The following is a 24,869-nucleotide window of genomic DNA, read 5'->3' on the forward strand; positions in this document are numbered from 1 at the left end:
CGGGCTCCTTCAAGTATTCACAAAGACAAGTGATTTTCTACTTCAATCTGCTTGAGTCTGTATCTAAATTTTATACAGTAGTTATTCGGAACAGTTGTAAGGCTCTCTACCAGCATTGCCTGGAGCTACTAGTCTCAACAAAAAAGTAGTCTTTCGCAGAGTGTACAGTTTGCAGTAGTTCTCATTGCTAGTGGATTCCGCTGTCTTCTTATAGAAAACGGTTAACGAAAACTCAGTCAAGTAAGTCTCATACAATTCTTATTTCAGACAGCAACAATATAAACAGAATTCGCCTACTATATTTTTAAAAAATGTTGCACTAGACGATTAAGCTAAATGCTCCTCCAAAATAAAGCCGAGTACTGCACAGCCACTGGACTGGTTTCAGCTTCTGCATTTTGCCGGTAGGAGTCCCGAGCCTCGAGTACTGTCCCGTTTTGGCCAGCAGGCTGGCGTGCTGGCGTGTGATTCAGTATGTAGCCTGGACCTGGGGCCGATATTTTATCCCGCAACAACTGGTTTACTCGCTCTGCAGTCACAGTACACGTTTCGCTTCGTTATTCAGCGCCACTTTCGCTGATTTACGGAGTTCCTAAGTCTGATGTTGTGTCCTGCAGGAACAGGGAGGCGGAGGGAATATTTATGGCAAAAGAGACTGGGACACGCTACTGGCTACAGACAATGTTGGTCGCAGGCAATCAAGTAATATTCAGCATTTCCACATGCTACATTGTGGAAATATGTCGATGACAGATGTTCAGCGTAGCAACAAAGTAATAACAGTTTAATATTTGAGACGGATTCGTGTTAAGCCTTTTTCGACTGATTTTCGCTCTTTACGTAATAACTTCTTTCTCAGTAAGCTAACATTGTTTCTTATACATTACAACTATACCTTTCACCAAAATGATACGTTGTTTCAGTAATGTTTTGTCTGGTGTCCTAAAATTTATTTTTCTCCGCTTGCATCAGTCGCCAAATAAATCAGTTAATTTTATCTTTCCATGCTCCTCTGTTTGATCTACTAATAATTACATTTCTTCAATCTCTCCTCCTCTGCTACTGGTGTTTCAAGAATGAGATTGGAAGGTTTCACTCTCATCACTAGCATGAACGTATTGTTTCATACAGAAAGTATTTTCTCTGTTCCCACAGTCGTGTAACCTGTCATAAAACCATCTCCTTTAGCGACCACATGTAAATACGTCTTCCTGTCGCCCCTCAACTGTGCCACTTGTCAAGAATGCAGGTGAGAGCCCCTTACTTTAGTTGTTGGCGGATATGCCAGACCACTTGCACAAGCTGCCTAGAAGTACATGTCAAGACAATAACTCCCACATTCCATTGTTAAAAGCCTATCCACACCTTGCAGAGACCTGAACTTTCTGTTCAATCAATTATAGTATAAAGAAGTTATCCTGTCTGAAACACCTATATATCCCCTGATCTAGTCATCTACTGGGATATGTTTCTTATAACTAACAAGCCAGGTAGGCACGGTGGGGTCGTCAGAGCGTATTCATGATCCAATCACAAACATAAGATCTTATCTGCATTAAACCCTAATAAAAACAGACGGACGCAATTAATGTTATTTTACCCTCTGCATTCAAAGTCCTGGATCTTGCTGTTCACGGTAAACTGAATACTTAGTTACATTCATTTTATACAAGATCATTTTTTGTAAACAACGGAACTACACTTATACGAGGGTGAGTCAAATGAAAACCTTGAATATTTTCTTAAATATTTATTGCGCAGAAGTGGTACAAAGCTGTATCACTTTTCAACATAATCTCTTCCACGCTCAATGCAAGTCCTCCAGCGCTTACAAAGTGCATAAATTCCTTTAGAAAAAATTCTTTTGGTAGTCCGCGCAACCACTCATGCACCGCGTGACGTACCTCTTCATCAGAACGGAACTTCTTTTCTCCCATTGCGTCTTTGAGTGGTCCAAACATATGGAAATCACTTGGGGCAAGGTCTGGTGAGTATGGTGGATGAGGAAGACACTCAAAATGCAGGTCTGTGATTGTTGCAACTGTTGTACGTGCAGTGTGGGGCCTTGCATTGTCATGTTGCAAAAGGACACCTGCTGACAGCAATCCACGTCGCTTTGATTTGATTGCAGGCCACAGATGATTTTTTTAGGAGATCTGTGTATGATGCACTGGTGACAGTGGTCCCTCTAGGCATGTAATGCTCCAAAATGACGCCTTTTTCGTCCCAAAAGGGAGTCAGCATAAACTTCCCTGCAAATGGCTCTGTTCGAAACTTCTTTGGTTTTGGTTATGAGGAATGGCGCCATTCCTTGCTCGCTCTCTTCGTTTCCGGTTGGTGGAAGTGAACCCAGGTTTCGTCCCCAGTAACGATTCTTGCAAGGAAGCCATCACCTTCTCGTTCAAAGCGCCAAAGAAGTTCTTCACAAGCATCAACACGTCGTTCTCTCATTTCAGGAGTCAGCTGCCATGCCACCCATCTTGCAGACAGTTTGTGAAGCTGGAGCACATCATTCACAGTGTGGTGTGCTGACCCATGACTAATCTGTAAACATGCTGCAATGTCATTCAGTGTCACTCGGCGGTTTTCCTTCACTATGGCTTCAACTGCTGCAATGGTCTGTGGAGTCACAACTCGTGCCTGACGTGACCGAGGAGCGTCTTCCACTGAAGTCACACATTTGGGAACTTCCTACTCCATTCGTAGACTTGCTGCTGTGACAAACATGCATCACCGTACTGAACCTTCATCCGTCGATGAATTTCAATAGGTTTCACACCTTGACTACGCAAAAACCGAATAACAGAACGCAGTTCTTCCCTGGTGCAAGTCGCAAGTGGGGCGGCCACCTTTATACTGATACTGCGACGGTATGTGTGCATCTGCACTAGGCTGCAGCCTACAGGCCATTCTGCACGCTGTTTGTAGCACGCGTACCAACTTACATGATAACGGCGCGAAATTTCGATTTGTTATTACAAATTTAAGGTTTTCATTTGACTCACCCTCGTAAGATAACTGGTGGCCCGAAACATCCGAAACGTCCCCTTAGAAAAATTATACATGATTGTGCTTAAACTGACACACAATATTTTTTACCGCAACGCAATCTGACTTTCAATAATCCCTACAAGAGAATGGCCCAGACTAAATTAACCTATACGTTTCACAAATCACTTACCTCACAAAAATCTTCGTTACTCGAACTATTGCAATACAGCGAGCGTCAATACTGCCAGCTAAATAAAAGATTGTAACTACTGAAGTCACTAACTACTGATAGGCATAGTTAACAAATGAAAGATTTTGATAAAGAACAAACAATGTATTTACCTTTATAGTGTTCAAAAGTCATTATATATATATATATATATATATATATATATATATATATATATATATATATATCAGTTCATGACATTCAGTGTTACAAATTTACTGTCTCCGTCCAGATCATCCGCTCTCAAAACTCCGCCATCTCATTCCACACATCCACCACTGCTGGCAGCTCACCTCCAACTGCGCAACGCTACGCGCTGTTAACAGCCAACTGCCTTACACTACAATAGCAAATTCCAACAATGCCACCCAGCCACAGACTGCACACAGTACAGCCAGTGATTTTCATACAGAGCGCTAGGTGGCGGTGGCGTTACCAATATAATAACCTAAACAGCCTACTTACACATTCTATAGGTAATGATGAGACAAAATTATAACATTACTGCACTTTAGCAAAGTAGTTAAAACCGTTAACTTCGACATAGTGTTCACAAAAATGTGACAGTTAAAATGTGCAGCTTATGTGGTGAAGTGGTATGAACGCCACTTGAGCAGCAGATAGCGGCATCTTGTATATAGGAATAAAAAGACGTCGTAGAAGCAAATTTCCTTCTTAGGGTCACAAGAGGCTGTTTTTGGCCTCCTAGTGTTCTCCTTGCGTGTCTTGTTAATATAATCTATAGGCCTTTTTCTTACTTAAGTGCCGATCTGACGCTATTACTACTGCTGTCGTCGAAATGAACGACGAACTGTCTGCAGTATTCAGTTAGGTGCAAAGCTTACGGCTTGAACTAAACTCGAAAAATTTCCTCCTACCCTTTTGAAAGGTGAAGAAAATGGGTGTAATTCCAAATTTGTATTTCAGCTGGGCAGGAAGTACTGTTACCGCACGTAGAAAGAATTACGGTTGCATCTGTGCCTTCCAGAACCTACCTGTTAGCTACAATTAAAGTGCAGCTACTGACGGAGGTCGAGTGTGAGCTGCAATTACCGTATGACAGCGCAACTTGGTAGATATTCTAACATATTAATACCGACCGATTTACGGTGGAAAAAAATTAGTTCCAATCTTGGCCACCAGATGTAAATCTGGCGCTGTGAATGCAAGAAAGACGTATAGAAAAGTTTCCCTATGTAATGGACTGGAAACCGGACGTGGGCAGAAAAGATCAAACAAGTAAGGAAAGCATGATGTTGATTTTGTTATTAACCACCTCTTACACACTTTGTTGACTATGAGACGTCGACGACATGTTCCGTAAAACGACGAGATCAACACTTGCTCACAGCAGTTCCGGTGGAATCTCAGCAATATGATCCTGTACACTGCTCTTCAGATCAGGTAGGGACCGAACATGTCCCTGATAAACTCGTTCTTTTAGATACCCCAGAGCCAAGAGTCACATGTATTCAAACGAGGTGAGCTTGCAAGCCATGTGTCTGGAAAAACTCTGGAGGTAACACATTCGTGGAAGGTTGCATTAAACAGAGCTTTCACCGGGTGAGCGACAGAAGATTATGTCCCATTTTGTATGAAAACAGTATCTCCAACACAGTTGCGCTCTTCCAAAGCAGAAAGCACATGCTGTACAAAGATGTCTCGATGACGTGTGGACGTCACGGTACATCTCATAAAACATCTGGGTGTATTCTCTTCAAAGAAGAAAGGACCGAGATTAAAGGTACTTGTGAATCTACATCACACAGTCACATATGGCGGGTGCAATGGCTCTTCGTGCACAACACGCGGTTCGACAGTACCCAAAATTCCGCAGGTCTGTGTATTATTGCACCTTGTAGAGTAAAATGTGCCTTGTTACACCGTAGAATATTGCGTGGCCACTGTCATCAACTTAGATTCATGCCAGAAACCGAAGACGAAATTCCGAACGTTGCTCCTGATCATGAAGTTTCAGTTGCTGCACCGTGTTGGTCTTGTATGGGTACCAGTGTACTATAGACCACAAAACTTTTCATACTGCTGACCATGGGATGCACAACCCTGGTGACACTGCACGGGCACTGGTACAACTTGGGGCACGTACTGCATGGTCAGTTACAGCAGCAGCAACCTAAGCAATAACATCCACCAGGATAGGATGCATTCCTCTTCCAAGTGCCACACCAAGCTTACCTGTGTTTTAGAATTTCATTTTCATATTATCCTCTTCTTAAAACAAGTTTACAACAATGGGGCATCTCCTCATACCTTTCGCTCGGCGATGGTCTCTCAACAGAGCAATGTAACTGCTGCCGTTCACATAAAACTTTTTCTCTAACGCACAACTCACTACTCGATAGCCATACTGTTCATTCAAGTTACAGCTCGTCAAATGAGTGTGGATGTCATATCGTTATACAAACAGAATACAGCGCCAGTTTTGCACCTGGTGGCCAAAATTGGAAGGAGTTTTTCCAGTGTAAATCGATTCCGCATTAACGCATTATCATATCTACAAAGTTTTGCTGCTTTTCGAGAATTACAGCCCCCACTGGACTTTGTGAGTAGCACGATGCGAAATTCAAAATTGTGCAGTCACACTTGCTGCCGAACCGCCATTGTTGCGATGTGATCCAGTTCGGGACAAGTAGTGAAAACTCTAGAAGATTCTAACAAACTGTAAAGTAACTTGTGTCTAATTCATATCTTCGCCCTCGAAAATAAAATTTAATTTAATTTCTCTCTCACGAAGAGAGAAGCAGATGAACACTTCGCCTCCCAGACCATTTCTCAGTCAGTAGCAGTATTTTCGCAGCACCGTTTCATTACCTGTGTTCTACCACGTTGCTTTGTCTCCACGGCTCTCATATCTTCTCTCACATCAGAGCCAAGTTACAATAGCATATCCTAGCACTTTCAAATTTTCGTGAATGTTTTTGCTCCATGTACTACGTAAATCGTTTTTCAATATCTCCCAGTCCATCTCTCTATATCCCACATTCGATTTCACTATTCTTTGCCACACAAATAAGGCGATGGTGGTTACGTTTCTAATGCGATCCTGAATATTATGTTCCAGTCAAATAATGATTTCCATAGTGATTAACTGTAGGCCCGTAGCTGCACAACGTATGGCATGGAAGTTTCGTCAGTACATCCCAGAGAAATGCTCATGTAGCTACTTCGAATGCGTGTCAGAACTGTTCATAATCCCACAACAGTATCAACACAGTAAAAACTAATAATTCATTTCCAGAACAGTGTGCCTGATAAAAAATAACCATGACGCGTGATCGATGGCCTGAATAATCAGGTATACCGGGTGTCCCAGGGGAATGGTCATTGTTCAGGAACATGACAAAAAGTGATCATTCGAAACAAAATGGTATAGTAAACATGAGCTCTAAAATTTGTACCTTAAGAGCTACGGACACGTTTACTTTTTCGATACTGTGAAACAAATCTCTTCTCCTGCAGCCTCTTTGCTTTCTATATTTTGGGAGGAGATAATATTGATCAAAGCAAGAAAAAATTGTCTAATAAGCATGGACTCCAAAATGCATGCCTGAAGAGGTATGAGCACTTGTTCAGTAGAGTACATGTGTTCGATAGTAGTGAAGATGAACAAGTGCTCATACCTCTTAAGTTATGCACTTAGAGCCCTTTTTTTCTTGTTTCAATCCATATTAACACCTCTCGAAATAAGAAAAGCAAAGAGATTGCAGTAGAATAGTGTTATTTCACAGTTTCTGAGATGAAAAAGAACTCATTGGTTTAAGGTATGCAATTTAGAACCCATGTTTACTAGACCTTTTAGCTTCGAATGATCATTCCTGTTAGATCCCGAAATCATCTGTCCTGGGACACCCTGTGTAGGGAAAACCCACAGAACAGTAGGATTCAACAGTGTACTGGAGTCATATATCAACTTTAAAGTATCTGAGTATCTCTTTTAGAGTGTTCAAACGCCGAAACGCTGTTACCTTCAAGGTGACCATTTCTTCGTCATCTGCACGACTTGTTTCAATGTTGTACCGCAGTTTCGGTATGCATTCTACAGGATCATTAGTCTACTGCAAGAATGCCATGGGAGGTATTAAAAGCTGCGATTAACTCCGTCCACTTAAAATTTATCAATGTTGTGTGTAATCTGTCAAGGTCTGCAACTATATTGCACAATTTGTAAAATAATTTTTCACCTTTTGCCACTTTTATTTACCAACACTAGTTGGCACGACGCTCTTCGGCAGCATCCTACCATAGTAGGTGCTTTACAGTTAAAATTACATTAATTTTTATTTGTAGGTTCCTTTGAAGTATGATTTCTATTATCTAAGATTTCCAGTGAAGTTATTTCTCCGAAATTTGTTCAGTGTTGCTGAGCACGAGAAGAAACATACCACCATTACACCACACTTTCGATACGTTAACTTATTGTGGTACATGTGATATGCCAAGTAACGTAGCTCAATGAAACTTGGACCATATATACACTCCTGGAAATGGAAAAAAGAACACATTGACACCGGTGTGTCAGACCCACCATACTTGCTCCGGACACTGCGAGAGGGCTGTACAAGCAATGATCACACGCACGGCACAGCAGACACACCAGGAACCACGGTGTTGGCTGTCGAATGGCGCTAGCTGCGCAGCATTTGTGCACCGCCGCCGTCAGTGTCAGCCAGTTTGCCGTGGCATACGGAGCTCCATCGCAGTCTGTAACACTGGTAGCATGCCGCGACAGCGTGGACGTGAACCGTATGTGCAGTTGACGGACTTTGAGCGAGGGCGTATAGTGGGGAATGCGGGAGGCCGGGTGGACGTACCGCCGAATTGCTCAACACGTGGGGCGTGAGGTCTCCACGGTACATCGATGTTGTCGCCAGTGGTCAGCGGAAGGTGCACGTGCCCGTCGACCTGGGACCGGACCGCAGCGACGCACGGATGCACGCCAAGACCGTAGGATCCTACGCAGTGCCGTAGGGGACCGCACCGCCACTTGCCAGCAAATTAGGGACACTGTTGCTCCTGGGGTATCGGCGAGGACCATTCGCAACCGTCTCCATGAAGCTGGGCTACGGTCCCGCACACCGTTAGGCCGTCTTCCGCTCACGCCCCAACATCGTGCAGCCCGCCTCCAGTGGTGTCGCGACAGGCGTGAATGGAGGGACGAATGGAGACGTGTCGTCTTCAGCGATGAGAGTCGCTTCTGCCTTGGTGCCAATGATGGTCGTATGCGTGTTTGGCGCCGTGCAGGTGAGCGCCACAATCAGGACTGCATACGACCGAGGCACACAGGGCCAACACCCGGCATCATGGTGTGGGGAGCGATCTCCTACACTGGCCGTACACCACTGGTGATCGTCGAGGGGACACTGAATAGTGCACGGTACATCCAAACCGTCATCGAACCCATCGTTCTACCATTCCTAGACCGGCAAGGGAACTTGCTGTTCCAACAGGACAATGCACGTCCGCATGTATCCCGTGCCACCCAACGTGCTCTAGAAGGTGTAAGTCAACTACCCTGGCCAGCAAGATCTCCGGATCTGTCCCCCATTGAGCATGTTTGGGACTGGATGAAGCGTCGTCTCACGCGGTCTGCACGTCCAGCACGAACGCTGGTCCAACTGAGGCGCCAGGTGGAAATGGCATGGCAAGCCGTTCCACAGGACTACATCCAGCATCTCTACGATCGTCTCCATGGGAGAATAGCAGCCTGCATTGCTGCGAAAGGTGGATATACACTGTACTAGTGTCGACATTGTGCATGCTCTGTTGCCTGTGTCTATGTGCCTGTGGTTCTGTCAGTGTGATCATGTGATGTATCTGACCCCAGGAATGTGTCAATAAAGTTTCCCCTTCCTGGGACAATGAATTCACGGTGTTCTTATTTCAATTTCCAGGAGTGTACGAAGAACCGCTACAATACAATACAGAGGGTAACTGAGAGAATTGCGCAATAAGACGTACTGAAGTGACACTTCAAAGACAATAATTATATTGAAATCACCGCCGTTATTGGTGGTCCCTTGGACATTACAAAAGACGGACATGATGATCAATACAGGGTGTCATCACTATGGATGACAAAGCATGCTCTCGCATCCCACATATCCCACAGGTGCTCAGTTGGATTTGTCGGGATAACGGGGAGGCCAATGCATTCGCCAAATATCCTCTGATTTATTTTTTTAATTTATTTATTTATTGTTCCGTGGGACCACATTAAGGAGAAGTCTCCATGGTCATGGAACGAATCAATACATGAAATTATAACACGATAGTGGAAACAGATAAAATGAAATATAAGATACATATTCAGGAGACAATTCATAAGTTTAAATAAAGAGAATCAACAATGTAACACTGGAATTTGCTTAATTTTTCAGCTCTTCCAGGGGCTCCTCGACAGAACAGAAGGAGTGAGCCATGAGGAAACTCTTCAGTTCAGACTTAAAAGTGTTTGGGCTACTGCTAAGATTTTTGAGTTCTTGTGGTAGCTTATTGAAAATGGATGCAGCAGAATACTGCACTCCTTTCTGCACAAGAGTCAAGGAAGTGCATTCCACATGCAGATTTGATTTCTGCCTAGTATTAACTGAGTGAAAGCTGCTAACTCTTGGGAATAAGCTAATATTGCTAACAACAAACGACATTAAAGAAAATATGTATACTGTGAGGGCAATGTCAGAATTCCTAGACTACTGAATAGGGGTCGACAAGAGGTTCTCGAACTTACACGACACATAGCTCGAACAGCCCGTTTTTGAGCCAAAAATACCCTCTGTGAATCGGAAGAATTACCCCAAAAAATAATACCATATGACATAAGCGTATGAAAATATGCGAAGTACACTACTTTTCGTGTTGAACTGTCACTTATTTCAGATACTGTTCTAATGGTAAATAAAGTAGCATTTAGTTTCTGAACAAGATCCTGAACATGGGCTTTCCACAACAGCTTACTATCTATCCGAACGCCTAGGAACTTGAACTGATCCGTCTCGCTTATAATATGCTCATTCTGTCTGATCAAAATATCGGTTCTTGTTGAATTGTGAGTTAGAAACTGTAAAAACTGAGTCTTACTGTGATTTAGCATCAAATTATTTTCCATAAGCCACGAACTTATTTCATGAACTACATTATTTGATACTGTTTCAATATTACACACAAGATCCTTCACTACCAAGGTGGTGTCATCAGCAAACAGAAATATTTTTGAATCACCTGTAATACTAGAAGGCATATCATTTACATAAATAAGAAACAGCAGTGGCCCCAGCACCGACCCTTGGGGAATGCCCCACTTGACTGTGCCCCATTGGGACTGAACATCACTACCACTCTCAATATTGCGGAGAATTACCTTCTGCTTTCTGTTCTTAAAGTAAGAGGCGAACCAATTGTAAGCTACTCCCCTTACTCCATAATGGTCCAACTTCTGCAGTAATATTTTGTGGTCAACACAGTCAAAAGCCTTCGTTAAATCAAAGAAAACACCTAAAGTTCGCAGCCTTTTATTTAATCCGTCCAAAATCTCACAGAGAAAAGAGAATATAGCATTTTCAGTTGTTAAGTCATTTCTAAAACCAAACTGTACATTTGACAGCAAATTATGTGAATTTAAATGCTCCAGTAACCTTGTATATACAACCCTCTCGATAACTTTAGCAAACACCGATGGCATAGAAATAGGTCTATAACTGTAAAGATTATCCCTGTCTCCCTTTTTATAAAGTGGCTTCACTACCGAGTACTTTAATCGGTCAGGAAACCGACCACTCCTAAAGGAAATGTTACAGATATGGCTAAGTACTGGGCAAACATACATAGAACAATACTACAGTATTCTGCTAGATACCCCGTCATATCCATGAGAGTTCTTGGTCTTTAGTGATTTAATTATTAACTCAATCTCCCTCTTGTCAGTATCATGGAGGAGCATTTCAGGTAACAGTCTCGGAACACTTTTTTCTAAGAGCGCTATGTGATTCCCTGTTGGGACTAGGTTTCTATTTAGTTCACCTGCTATATTCATAAAGCGATTATTAAATACTGTACATATATGCGACGTATCAGTAACACGGACATTCCCACTACGCACTGATTCAATATCCTCGACCTGTCTCTGCAGACCAGCCACTTCCTTTACGACTGACCATATGGTTTTAATTTTATCCTGAGACTTAGCTATTCTATCTGCATACCACATACTTTTTGCCTTCCTAATAACTTTTTTAAGCACCTTACAATACTGTTTGTAATTGGCTGCTGTATTTAGATTGTGACTCTTTCTAACGTTTTGATATAATTGCCACTTTCTTCTACAAGATATTCTTATCCCTTTAGTCAGCCACCCAGGCTGCCTGTTTGTGCTAGTACCCTGTTTTGAACGCTCTAACGGAAAGCAACTTTCAACGAACACGAGAAAAGTCTTGAGGAAAGCATTATATTTATCGTCTACTGTATCAGCACTATAAACATCTTGCCACTCTTGATCCTTGATAAGGGTTACAAAGGTCTCTACAGCAACTGGATCAGCTTTCCTAAAAAGTTGATAACTATATTTAACATGTGTTGCAGCACAAAAGTCTTTTAGAGTTAAAATTTGTGCATCATGATCTGAAAGGCCATTCACCTTTTTGCTAACAGAATGCCCTTCTAGTAATGAGGAATGAACAAATATATTGTCTATGGCTGTTCTACTGTTCCCTTGCACTCTCGTTGGAAAGAATACGGTTTGCATAAGATTACATGACTTAAGGAGGTCTACCAGCATCCTTTTCCTTGCACAATCACTTATACAATTAATATTGAAGTCACCACATATAACTAACTTTTTGTGTTTCCTATCAAGTGAACCAAGAACTTCCTCTAGCTTTAGCAAAAATGTTGTGAAATCGGAGTCTGGGGATCTATAAATAACAACAGTAAGAAGTTTATCTCCACTAAATTTAACCACACCTGCACAACATTCAAACACCTTTTCAGTGCAGTACTTTGACACATCAATTGACTCAAATGGGATACCGTTTTTCACATACATGGCTACTCCCATACACCGCAAAGAACTCCTAGAAAAGCTGCCAGACAACCTGTATCCTGGTAAAGGAAGCCTCTGAATTATCTCCTCATTTAAGAAGTGTTAAGATATACCAATAATTTCAGAGTCAACATCTCTAAGCAGTTCGCTAACTTTATCTCTAATACCGTGTATATTTTGATGAAATATACTAATTCCCTCATTAATCGGATACCTAAGCTTTGTCGAAAGTGGTTTCTTTGTTAGAGAGACTTCCCTTAAGCAGGAATACCTATCAGCTGACTTCAATCTAAAAAAGGTACAGCTCTAACACCCACAACTACCGGAATTTTCCGATGAGTGATCCCACCACCCCCTCCCCTTCCCATACCTGTTGAGGTGCAGGCCATGTCTAGTGAAACCCGTCCTGCTGATAGACTCCACCGACACCACTGAAATGTGACTCATGCTTTCTGTCATCAGCGCACCTCCAAGTCTCATGTTATTACGCCTGACGGCTGTATTAAGATGAGGCCGATCGTGACGCTGAAACAGTTGCACGAAATGCACATTCGTGTTGCCAGTCTGAGTGGCTATCTTTTCCAGGTCACCATCTATGTCATACTCCCCATCCCTGTCAATACTATTACCAGCCCCACCCACAATCACTACCTGATCCTCTTTAGTAAAATTCCTACATAACCCCCCTATGTTAACAGTCACCTGAGCCAATCCTGCATTAGGCTTCACAATGCTGGTGACCTGGTACTCACTCCCCAACACTTCCTGCAACTCCTGGCCTACACCTCTACCATGAGAACTACCTAACAGCAGAACCTTCTTCTTTCTCTTAGACTTTGCAACTGTCCTAGCCACCGTAACTGCTGAGGTCTGCTGCATACTTCCTACATATGCAGCTACTAGAGATTCCTCTCCACTAGACTCTGACAGTTGGTCATATATATTGCAAACACCAATAGTAAAACTATCTGAAAATCTCCTTCGCCTAGCAGATCTCTTGCCAACGGCCAGCTCCCATTCCCCAACCCCCTTCTCCCTCCTCATCCTATCTAGGTCCTCCTGTGCGTTTTTCAACAGCACCTGAGGGGCACAGATCTTACGCTCCTGCTCCTCTATCAACTTACTCTTGCTACATAACCTGCAGTTCCAGGAGAGGATCTCACCAGAATGCCCACTGGCTTCCCCGCTGCATTCCCCCCCAGTGAAAATACTTCGAACAAGTCTCACACCGCAATCCACTACTCATGAACCTACGGCAAAGCCCACACTTTTCACTCATGGTAAAATTTTAGAGTTATTGAAACAAGAAAACAACTTTATCTAAGTTCCGCTACTACAATAAGAAGATGTTAAAAGCTGACTACAATAGTCACAAACTTGCTCTAAAAGGGAAGTAACTACTATTTTTGACAGTATTAATCAACAACAAATGAGAATATAACGAAAGACTAACACAGAAAGAAAATCAAACGTCTAATGACACAGTAACGAAACTGAAAGCAGTTCCCAAAAATTTCTTCTGAAATTATTTCACCGGAAAACACCAAGAACACCGGTTGAAGACTACAAAGTTCCTAAATAAACCACTATACACAAACAATTAATTAGTACTTAGCTTTCGATGCTCCGCTACAGCTGCAACTGGTCAGCGCGGAATGTAAACACGGGTAAGAGGTTAAGTTGCTCGATACGAAACACTCACAAATATCAGGTCACAACACAAGAAAGGCAGAGGTGAATGAAGAAACCACTAATAAGTCACTAATATAGTAAACATTATCACAAAAACCGTTAAAATATATATCTGAAACCTAAAAATATATAAAAACTTAGAGAGCGATATCACACGCAGTCACGCGCTTATGACGTCATACCAAAGACCTTCACCTTCGCTGCTTGATACGATTGCGAGTAGTTATCCATATTATCCATAAAAATGAAGTCAGGGCCGAGTGCACAACGGTAACGTCACAAGGAGAAGGAGCACAGAATCACAATATCGTAACGGATGAGAGTAAAGTGTTGAAAAATTTGGAGGTAAGTATGCCAGTATAAAATTTTGCCTCTTCACACCATACATTTCAACCGCCTAAACGATGCTGGAAGCATCCTCATGTGGCAAGAGGTGAGAACGCGTAATCCGTTCTGGAACATTGTGGAACACGATTGTTTTGGTAGCCCAGGTGTTAGGGTGTGAGGACGAATAATACTGACCTCCAAATTCCTGAACACGGTTCATTCACCGGTAAAAGTTATTGTCAGATAGTACTTCCTCCTAATGAGCATCTCCTCAGGGGAGTATATGGCGCTGACTTCATTTTTATTAATGACAATGCGCGATCGCATCGAACTGCTCAGTTATAGGAGCTCTTGCAGCGAGAGGGTGTTCGGCGAATGAACTGTCCTGCCCGTTCTCAGAGCAGTCTGTTATTCCGTTTCTATAATTTCACTACGCAAACAATAACACGAAATGTATGAACGTCTAGTGTTATTTAATCGTTTGTATAAGTACATGATGAAAGGCCACCAGGATGCCGTAAAATTGAGATTTATAAAAGAAAGAAAAAAATAAATAAATTTGCAACACCAAAAGACGTTAATTATGAATGCGCGGTAAGGCGCAGACAAACGAAAACATTTTCTCATTCAACTTGTTGAACAGTTTTTTGTTTTAGAGAGACATAGTCTAACTCTCTCGTATGTAGAAGGACGATGAGGAGGTGCGATTTTAGAGATGAAGTATTGCGATCTCGGTGTATAACATTTGCGAGTGAATAATATAATGTTAAAGAACCGTATCAAGCATTTTACTTATTGAAATAAGTGAAGAGGAAAATTACAGGAATAGGAATTTCGTGATTACGACAGCGCCGGTGTCCCAGGAGTCCTCCACTGCCTGCAGCTTCAACAAAAATGTAAGGAAGTCCGATAAGAACGAAACCAGATGGCGCTATGGTTGGCCCGCTGGATGCCGCTGCCATAGGTCAAACGGATATCAACTGCGTTTTTTTTAAAATAGGAACCCTCATTTTTTATTACATATTCGTATAGTACGTAAAGAAATATGAATGTTTTAGTCGGACCACTTTTTTCGCTTTGTGATAGATGGCGCTGTAGTAGTCACAAACATATGACTCACAATTTTAGACGAACAGTTGGTAACAGGTAGGATTTTTAAATTAAAATACAGAACGTAGGTACGTTTGAACATTTTATTTCGGTTGATCCAATGTGATACATGTACCTTTGTGAACTTATCATTCCTGAGAACGCATGCTGTTACAGCGTGATTACCTGTAAATACCACATTAATGCAATAAATGCTCAAAATGATGTCCGTCAATCTCAATGCATTTGGCGATACGTGTAACGACATTCCTCCCAACAGCGAGTAGTTCGCCTTCCGTAATGTTCGCACATTTTTACTGATATGCTATCCAGTGCTGTTCACTACACTGTCCCTCAGCTACAGTACTGTCAAGCACGTGTTTGTCATTTTCTCGCTACCGAAAATATTCCGTGAGGTACTGAATTGTAAAATGTTAACGGACTTCGGGGTCACCATGTATATATCTACACTCCGAAAATAAGTGAAACGTAACGAGGACGTTGGAACAGTGCTAATCATTCTGTACCTGTATTCAACTAGAACAGGACTCATATTCGTTCACGGCCACCCTGACTGCGATTTTGCATGGTCTTTCTGCATCTCATCAGAATGCCGAGAATCATTCCTTGAAAGTAGCCATGACCAACTGCATTTCTCACCCTTTCCCGCCTGAGCTGAGATTTCTTTGAAAGAGTCCACCACATGACACAAGAAAGGCTCAAAACTTCCTGGCAGATTAAAACTGTGTGCCGGACCGAGACACGAACTTGAGACCTTTGCCTTTCGCGGGCAAGTGCTCTTCCAACTGAGCTACCCAAGCACGACTCACGCCCCGTCCTCACAGCTTTACTTCTGCCAGTATCTTGTCTCCTGTGGTGTCACCGCCAGACACCACACTTGCTAGGCGGTAGCCTTTAAATCGGCCGCGGTCCGTTAGTATACGTCGGGCCCGCGTGTCGCCACTAGCAGTGATTGCAGACCGATCGCCGCCACACGGCAGGTCTAGAGAGATTTCCTAGCACCCGCCCCAGTTGTACAGCCGACTTTGCTAGCGATGGTTCACCGACAAAATACGCTCTCATTTGCCGAGACGATAGTTAGCTTAGCCTTCAGTTACGTCGTTTGCTACGACCTAGCAAGGCGCCATTACCAGTTACTATTGATACTGAGTCATGTACAGTCAAGAGCGACGCTCATCATTAATCGATTAAAGTTAAGTATTCCACCAGCTACGTCCGTTTTCCTAAAGTCTAATTTCCTTGTCCTGTTCCAGACCTCACGCCAGCCTGCGTGAGCTAAAACGCGTGCCTTTCGGCTTCCTCTCATACCCGGTGTTGGCTCTCCTGCCAACCCACAACATCTCCTACCTTCCAAACTTTACAGAAGCTCTCCGCTGCAGAGTGAAAAGCTCATTCTGGAAAGACTCTCAACTTTCTTCTTCCTTACAAGCTGTGAAACGGGAAGTTTCCTCTTGCTCCATTCGTGGGTGGACATAGGCGCGGAGAGGCTGTCTACATGGTGCTGTGCGGCTGCTGGTCGTCTCGGTCTCTGAGGTGCATGAGATTTCTAAATTCGTTGTAGAAACTAGACTTTTGGAATTATTGTTTTGTTGTGAGAAGCATATAATACTGAACGATGCGTACTACAGAGAGTAATGTAGTAAAACCGATACAGCCCCTGAAATATTTTTCAGATGTGTAAACCCGTAAGGCTCTCGTCGTCCAATATTTTGATCTGAACAAAGCAGTGCCTTACGAGGCATTGACCAAGTGGAGGAGGTGAGCCATTACCTTCCTCAAACCTTTGGACTGACAACAACCCTGTTATAGGAGGACCTGTAACTTAGGTTGCAAATCATACTGCTGCTTGCTGTTTCTCACATTAACAAGTCACTGAGAGATGTGGAGGAAGTAATAAATGATAGATAGATATCATACACTGAAGAGCCAAAGAAACTGGTACACCTGCTTAATATTTTGTAGGGCTCCCGCAAGCACGCAGCAGTGCCGCAACACGACGAGGCATGGACTTGGCTACTGTCCAAAGTAGTGCTGGAAGTAACTGACAACACGAATCCTGCCGGACTGTCCATAGAAAACGTAAAAGTAGGAGGGGGTGGAGATCTCTTCTGAACAGCACCTAGCAGGGCATCACAGATATGCTTAGTAATGTTCATGTCTTGGGATTTAGGAGTCCATCGGAAGTGTTTAAATACAGAAGAGTGTTCCTGGAGTCACTCTGCAGCAATTCTGGATTTGTGGTTGTCGCATTGTCCTGCTGGAATTTCCCAAGGCCGTCGGAATGCACAACAGACATGAATGGATGCAGGTGATCAGACAGAATGCTTGCGTACGTGTCACCTGTGAGAGTCGTATCTAGACGTATCAGGAGTCCCATATCACTCCAACTGCACACGCCCCACACCATTACAGAGCCTCCACCAGCTTGAACAGTTCCTGCTGACACGCAGGGTCCATGGATTCTTGAGGTTGTCTCCTTACCCGTATACGTCCATCTGCTCGATACGAGACCCGTCCGACCAGGCAACAAGTTTTCAGTCATCAACAGTCCAATATCGGTGTTGACCGGCCCAGGCGGGGCGTAAGGCTTTGTGTCGTGCAGTCATCAAGGGTACACGAGTGGGCCCTCGGCTCCGAAAGCCCATGTCAATTATGTTTCGTTTGATGGTTCGCACGCCGACACTTGCTGATAGCCCCACACTGAAATCTGCAGCAATTTGCTTCTGTTACGTTGAACAATTATCTACAGTCGTCGCTGGTCCCGTTCTTGCAGGATCTTTCTCCGGCCACAGCGATGGCGGAGATTTGACACTCGTGAAAGTGTCGCACGGGAAAATCCCCACTTCATCGCTACCTCGGAGTTACTGTGTCCCATCGCTCGTGTATCGACTATAACACCACGTTCAAACTCACGTAAATCTTGATAACCTGCCACTGTGACAGCAGTAACCGATGTAACAACTGCGCTAGAGACGTGTTGTCTTATATAGACGTTGCCGACCGCAGCACTGTACTCTGCCTGTTTACATATCTCTGTATTTGAACGCGCATGCCAGTACTAGTTTCTTTGGCCCTTCAGTGTAATACCAAATAAGTATTAACACCCGACCTTTAGGTATGTAGTCTCTGTACGTCCATCTTTTCAGAGATGGTTTCCTGACCTTGGCTTTTCACTAGAGAACGTCAAATCAAACATCTTTCAGTCAACTAATTTCTAAGCTGTTATTTTATTGGGCTACCAGTTTCGGCGACACATTACGCCATCTTCAGGCCTCCTGACCGACGTGTAGGAAGATTCTAACCCCGGTCGGCAGATGATGTTTGAAGTGATCGCTGTATCAAAAATCTACAGCTGTTTTAACTTGTCAAAACAGGATTTGTATGTCACCTGAAGTACACACACATGTACTCGACACCTCAAAACAAACACCACCAAACCCTTTAAATAATTATTCTCTAATAATGTTGTTAAGATGTATATTCTTTGTACTTTGCGATTATGTCTTCTCTTCTGCTATACGAACCTTGCACCCAGCAGATTCCAGACGCCATATTTGATTGCAAATATGACAGTATACATGTGATGTGTTACGGCAGTGAAAGAAACCTGTGACCACTGGAGGTACTATATTTTACTTATTTTATGTTTACCGTTCTCCACTAGACAGTGCCACAAGTTCCTCCAAAAAACACACACACAAATGTCATACTAACTAATGTAAATCCACCCGATGATGGAGGTTTAAACCTTTGAAACGCGTCGTGGAAATAAATAAAACGGTGACTGGTAACAGTAAACTTGTTGTTTCATTTAAAAATCTACAGATACCACTGTTCGAATGTTGGTCCCTATTTTGACCGGAACCGAGAGTCCTACACGTCGGTCTGGGGCCTGAAGATGGCGTAACATATCGCCGAAACTGGTAGCCCAATAAAAAAAGAATTTGAAAATTAGTCGGCTTCTTTAGATATGTAGTCTGACACCCACTTAGCCACTGACCTATACGAACAATAAAAAACTTCACTTTCACTGAAAAATTAGTCATTTTTTATATTCATTAAAAGCTGTATCCGTTGACATCATATGCTACATTAAAAAAACTGTTAGAGGATTTCTCAAAAGTAGGTATTTAAGAATCAGTTTGCAATTCTGATTCTAATAATTAATTTCATTTTGTTCTACCGGATTTTTCACAAAATAACATCTAATATTTTAAAAATTTAAATCACTATAAGGTAAATAATCCATGCACATTATCGAAATGGTTGTATGTATATATGTATGTATGTTCCATGTCTCCTCCTAAATCGCTGGACCGATTTCAACGAGTCTTGGTACACAATCACTTACTGTCTGGAAATCATAACTTTGGGGGTAAGAACCACCTACCTATCAAGGAGATGGGCGTTTGGGTGTAGAAGACCTGTAGCCCATGACGCGCGGATCTCCATACTTCAGTCATCAATAACTGAGAATGGGAGCTCTGAGAGACTTGCAAAAAACTTTACACGTAATTTGAAACTCTTACGAAACTTTTTCCTTTTTCTTGCTGACGACTACCACAAAATGATGAAAGGTAAAAGCTTATCGCTTACTACATTTCCGCTGTCCATGCAGTAAAACTGCCGCATAGTGCATGGCGCTTTAATTTGTTACTTATTTACTACTAAATATCTTCACAACTCATTTAGCAGACAGTAACCACGTATACCACTGGATGTACCTGAAAAACTAAATTGCCGTACAGCACATAGTTCAGGAGATATGGCTTCATAAACATTGAGCTGCGTGAGAAATTTGATTGAGATACAGGTAAAATGTGTGTACAAATACGTGTGAGATATGTTAAATATATGTGAAATATATCTGACACGTGCGTACATGGGAAAACGCATAGTCAGAAGGCTCATCCTAAACCCCTGGACTGATTTTAACCATATTTGGTACACATATTACTTACAACCTGGAAAGAAATACTGTAGGGGTAAGAACCACCAGCCTCCAATTGGAGAGAACGTGATAACGTGGAGAGAAAAGCTGGAAGGAAGACTTGGACAGACAGCGAGGGGGAAGGAGGAGATGGGCAAAGATAACAGGGAGGACAAAATGACTCGGAAGAGGGAGAGGGGGAAACGAACAGAGAAAGAGAAGAGGAGGAGTTAGAAAGAGACAGGTGGAGGAAGTGAGAGGCGCGAAGAAGGGGGAGAAGATAAACAGAGAGAGGGGGAGGGAGAAGATGGAGAGAGGAGTAAAGAACAGACTGACAGAGGAAAGGGGACGAGGGGATGGACAGAGAAAGGGATAGGAGGAGATGAACAGAGAGTGGAGAAGGGGGGCGGGGTTGGAGAAGGTGGACAGAGAATGAGGATGGAGGAAATGGACAGAGGTACGTGGAAGGAGGAGGTGGCCTAATAGAAGACTGAAATAGACATACCCGGGACTTGCTGGGTACTCAGCAAGTTATATATGATTGCCATCAAGGTCCATATAATTATTGTTTTATACACTAAAAATACTAGCAACGGTTCTCCTAGTAACATTATGAGATCACTATCATGTTTAATTTTCAAAGTTTATTTTTTATTTTCTCGCGAAACGTTTATCTTTACTGTTACTCTTCAACATCCGACAATGCTTGGCCATCGCACTTTCATTTCATCTTTCCTGATACATCTCCTCCGTCTCGTTAATGTTGTGTTGGAAGCATCCCCTTTGCTCTTCACTATAATGTCTCAAATTTTGGGGAATTTGTCAGTATGTGAGTGTAGGAAATGGACTTGTACACTCATTACCACACAACTTCTTGAAATTTTCCAACATGGTTTTAATAATGTCCTTATAAATTGGATATTTTTTATTCCTCAGATAGTTTTCAGTGACAGACCTGAAGGCGGTCCATGCACTTTTCTCTTTAACATTCCTTGTATTGTCAAATTAATGGTCCTTCATCAGTACGTGAATTCGAGATCTAGCACAAATTCCCAGCTATTGGTTTTTCCTGACTGAGAAACGGAAATTTCAGGGAAGGGTGACTACAGCGGGATCCATCTTGTGAAAGACCCCTTAAAAACTGCTTCATTAAGCCCAGATTGATTTGCAGAGGTGTTTTTGTGGTCTACACGCTGTTCATACTCCGAATCGGTAAACCTCCAATGCACTTGCTTTCCACAGCTACTAGCTCGTATAAAAAGCAGAGTTGCTGTCCCAATAAAATTCCTATAGCTAAAAACACTCATCAAAAAATTTAGGGGATTATTACTTTGGGCGTCTGCCATACTCCATTGGGCAATAGCTGGGGACTGGGTATGTTACCAAATTATACCTTTATCTTTCACAAATTAAGTACATGACAAAACATCATTATATGCTTCATGATCTACATAAATAGAACTGAAATGTCCGACAGATGTTGAAAACAAAGTGGAAACAGTCATCCTGTGTGCTCTTCATTGGACATTGAGAGCTTCAGTAACGTGTATGCCGTCCGTGAGCGTTTATTACTGCCTGACACATACAAGGCATGTTCCGCATGAGTTTACGAAGATCAGCCTGTGGTAACCCTTCTCATACTTCAATGAGAGACCATGAGAGTTCCTGGAGAGGGTGTGGTGGAACAGGTCGACCATGAACGCGTCTGTCAAGCATGTCCCACATGCGCACGATGCGCTGCACGTCGGGACTCAACGACGGCCATTCCATTATTTTAATGTCCAGGCTTCGCAAGACATTCCCCCAGACGCGCATTAGAAGGAATAAAGCAGCCGTCACATGGTCCAACAGGATCTGTTCGATGCACTGCCTGGCGATGAGGAGACCATAGACGATGATAAAATCCGTATGGCTGTCAACACTGAAACCTCTCCACAAAATCACAGAACATTGAAACTCTGTCGATTTCCCGGGCAACATGTGGTAAGTACCGCTCACCATGGGGTCTGCACACAAGAGAAAGGCAATTAACTTGCGCCAGAGAATATCTGGACTCGTCTCTGAATAAGTCGTTTCACCGATGACAAAGTTACCAGTTGACATGGGGACGACAGAACTGAAGGGGAGCTTCAAGATATTGTCGACCGTGGTACTCGAACAAGACCTCTGAGTCATACGGTCCTTTCTCATAACCTTTTGTTTACAGTCTGATCGGACACAGCGAGCGGCTCCAGCGGCCTTTCTGAGATCGTCTTGCAGTGCTCTGGAGGTAACCGCACGACACCACAACGCAGAGATGGTCAGATTTCGGTCCTCAAGTGGCGTTGTAATGCGTCGACGACCTTGTCCTCGCTATACGTACTGACCTGCCCCCCTGTAGCGCGTCCATAACCTATGGATGACAGATAGAGAGGCACTGTTATCTGTAGCAACTCGGCCAAAAGTCCTTCCTTTTTGGATCAGATAGACTGCCCTTGAAACTTGCGCTGCATTAAGAAGCCGTATTGCACGTGCTTGGTTGAGTACAACACCCAAAAGTGATAATTGCCATTTGCGTACCCCTCTAGAAAATTCTGGGACACAAGTACTCATTTCCTTCCGAGAAGTCACCTAGCATAACTCAGGCGATGGATTGCTAATGATTTTAATTGTTGCCAACACTGAAGGCGGAGATCTCAAGCCATGCAGTAAAACCACAAGTGCCTTCTGGTTAAAACAGATTTAACACGCCTGACGTTGATGCACGTGCTCCCTTGATAATTTTGAACAGTGTAAAATAAACATCTCTTCGCTACGAAAACAGTGTATATGACAGAAGAAAACTAAGAACACTTTGAAAGCAGCACAAAAACTTTTGTGAAGATCACACGTCTAGTTTGAACAATCTGATATCAACACTGGCGTAATTTAAATGTAGTCTCTTATCAGTAAAAGGAAAAAGTCTTTGTCTGGGAAGTTTTAGAACAGAACGACATACAGAGATGCGGAAATAATAACATTCACTACATAAACTGTAGGGAAGGTGATTAACTAGTATGCTCTAATGGAGCCGTGAAGGGATATCATTTAAGTCACTGTCAGTGTGTGTGAGAGAGAGCACCTGGTAATGAAGGTTACGGCGTGCAGTAATATGCGAGAGAGTGGAAGTAATTGTGATTTATTAGCCTCTTTCAGTAGCGTTTTGAGCTAATGACAGGCCTTCAGAGTGGTGTACCGCCGCAAGTCATCTGGTGCGTAATGATCGTCGCGATTGAAAGCGACACTGCGTCACGCACGGCCGCCGGCGCCCTGCCCGGCACAAGTGATGAGCAACCTGCGGGCGCGTGGCGGCGGGTCGCAGACAGACGCCCCTGACGCCTGGCTGCACCGCGCCAACCTGGCGTCCGGCCCGCTAGACGTGATTTCCCAAGATGGACTGCGCGCTGCCCGCCGCTCGCTCAAATCACAGCTATTTATCTAGCCGCCGGGAAACATTTTCTGCCAACGTGTATTTTAACCGCGCTCGCTAGTGGTAAGGAGTGCCTTGCAAACTAGTACTTACGGGTATTCTCTATCCCGAGAATAAATTCGTTTTACGAGGAACTATCGGAGAAAATTACTATTTTTTAGACATTTGTGTCACGGTTAGGCAAATGTCACTAGGACATAGACCCACAAATCACGTTTCACAACTGGCTCTTACGACGCATGGTCTGCTAATGAGACACCTGCGGTGGCTAAAAGAGAATTTCGATTTCAGTGTGTGGCCTTGCAGAAACTCGTAAATGAAATAATGTGATACGACAGTTGAAAGGTTTCCAAGGGCTATGTTTTAATGAAGATAGATTTTTTCCGAAATACAGCAAAGCGTGATGTCAGTCATATTCCTATTTATTTATTCCACCAAAGAAAGCGGGTACTGACAGGTATGCGTAGCATCAAACTATCAGTTTAATTAGTCATGGTTGCAAAGTACTGGCACATATTATTAACAGAAGAATGGAAGAACTGGCAGAAGCTGGTCCCGGGAAACTTCAGTTTGGGTTCGGTGGAAATGCTGGAACACGCGAGGCAATATTAATCCCCCTACCTTGGAACCCCGCCTCCATAGCTGAGTGGCAGTCTGCTTTTCGCAGCGCTGCGGCGAGGGCGTCCTGTTTACGTCCCGTCCGCGCAGTGGCGTGTGCCCGTAGTTGTTAACTACTTCGTCGCCGCTAGTTTAGAGCCCATCACTAAATGGTTCAAATGGCTCTGAGCACTATGCGACTTAACTTCTGAGGTCATCAGTCGCCTAGAACTTAGAACTAATTAAACCTAACTAACCTAAAGACATCACACACATCCATGCCCGAGGCAGGATTCGAACCTGCGACCGTAGCGGTCGCTCGGTTCCAGCCTGTAGCGCCTAGAACCGCACGGCCACTCTGACCGGCAGTCCATCACTACCGACGCAATATGGCACATTCCTACAGACAAACCACCATCAAGATCAGTTTTCAATCAGATCATGCACGGCCGCGAGCTTTTGAAGTGGAACGTTTTCTACGTGACGACGT

The sequence above is a fragment of the Schistocerca piceifrons genome, chromosome 1, assembly GCF_021461385.2.
Source record: "Schistocerca piceifrons isolate TAMUIC-IGC-003096 chromosome 1, iqSchPice1.1, whole genome shotgun sequence".
In the NCBI taxonomy this organism is placed as follows: Eukaryota; Metazoa; Arthropoda; class Insecta; order Orthoptera; family Acrididae; genus Schistocerca; species Schistocerca piceifrons.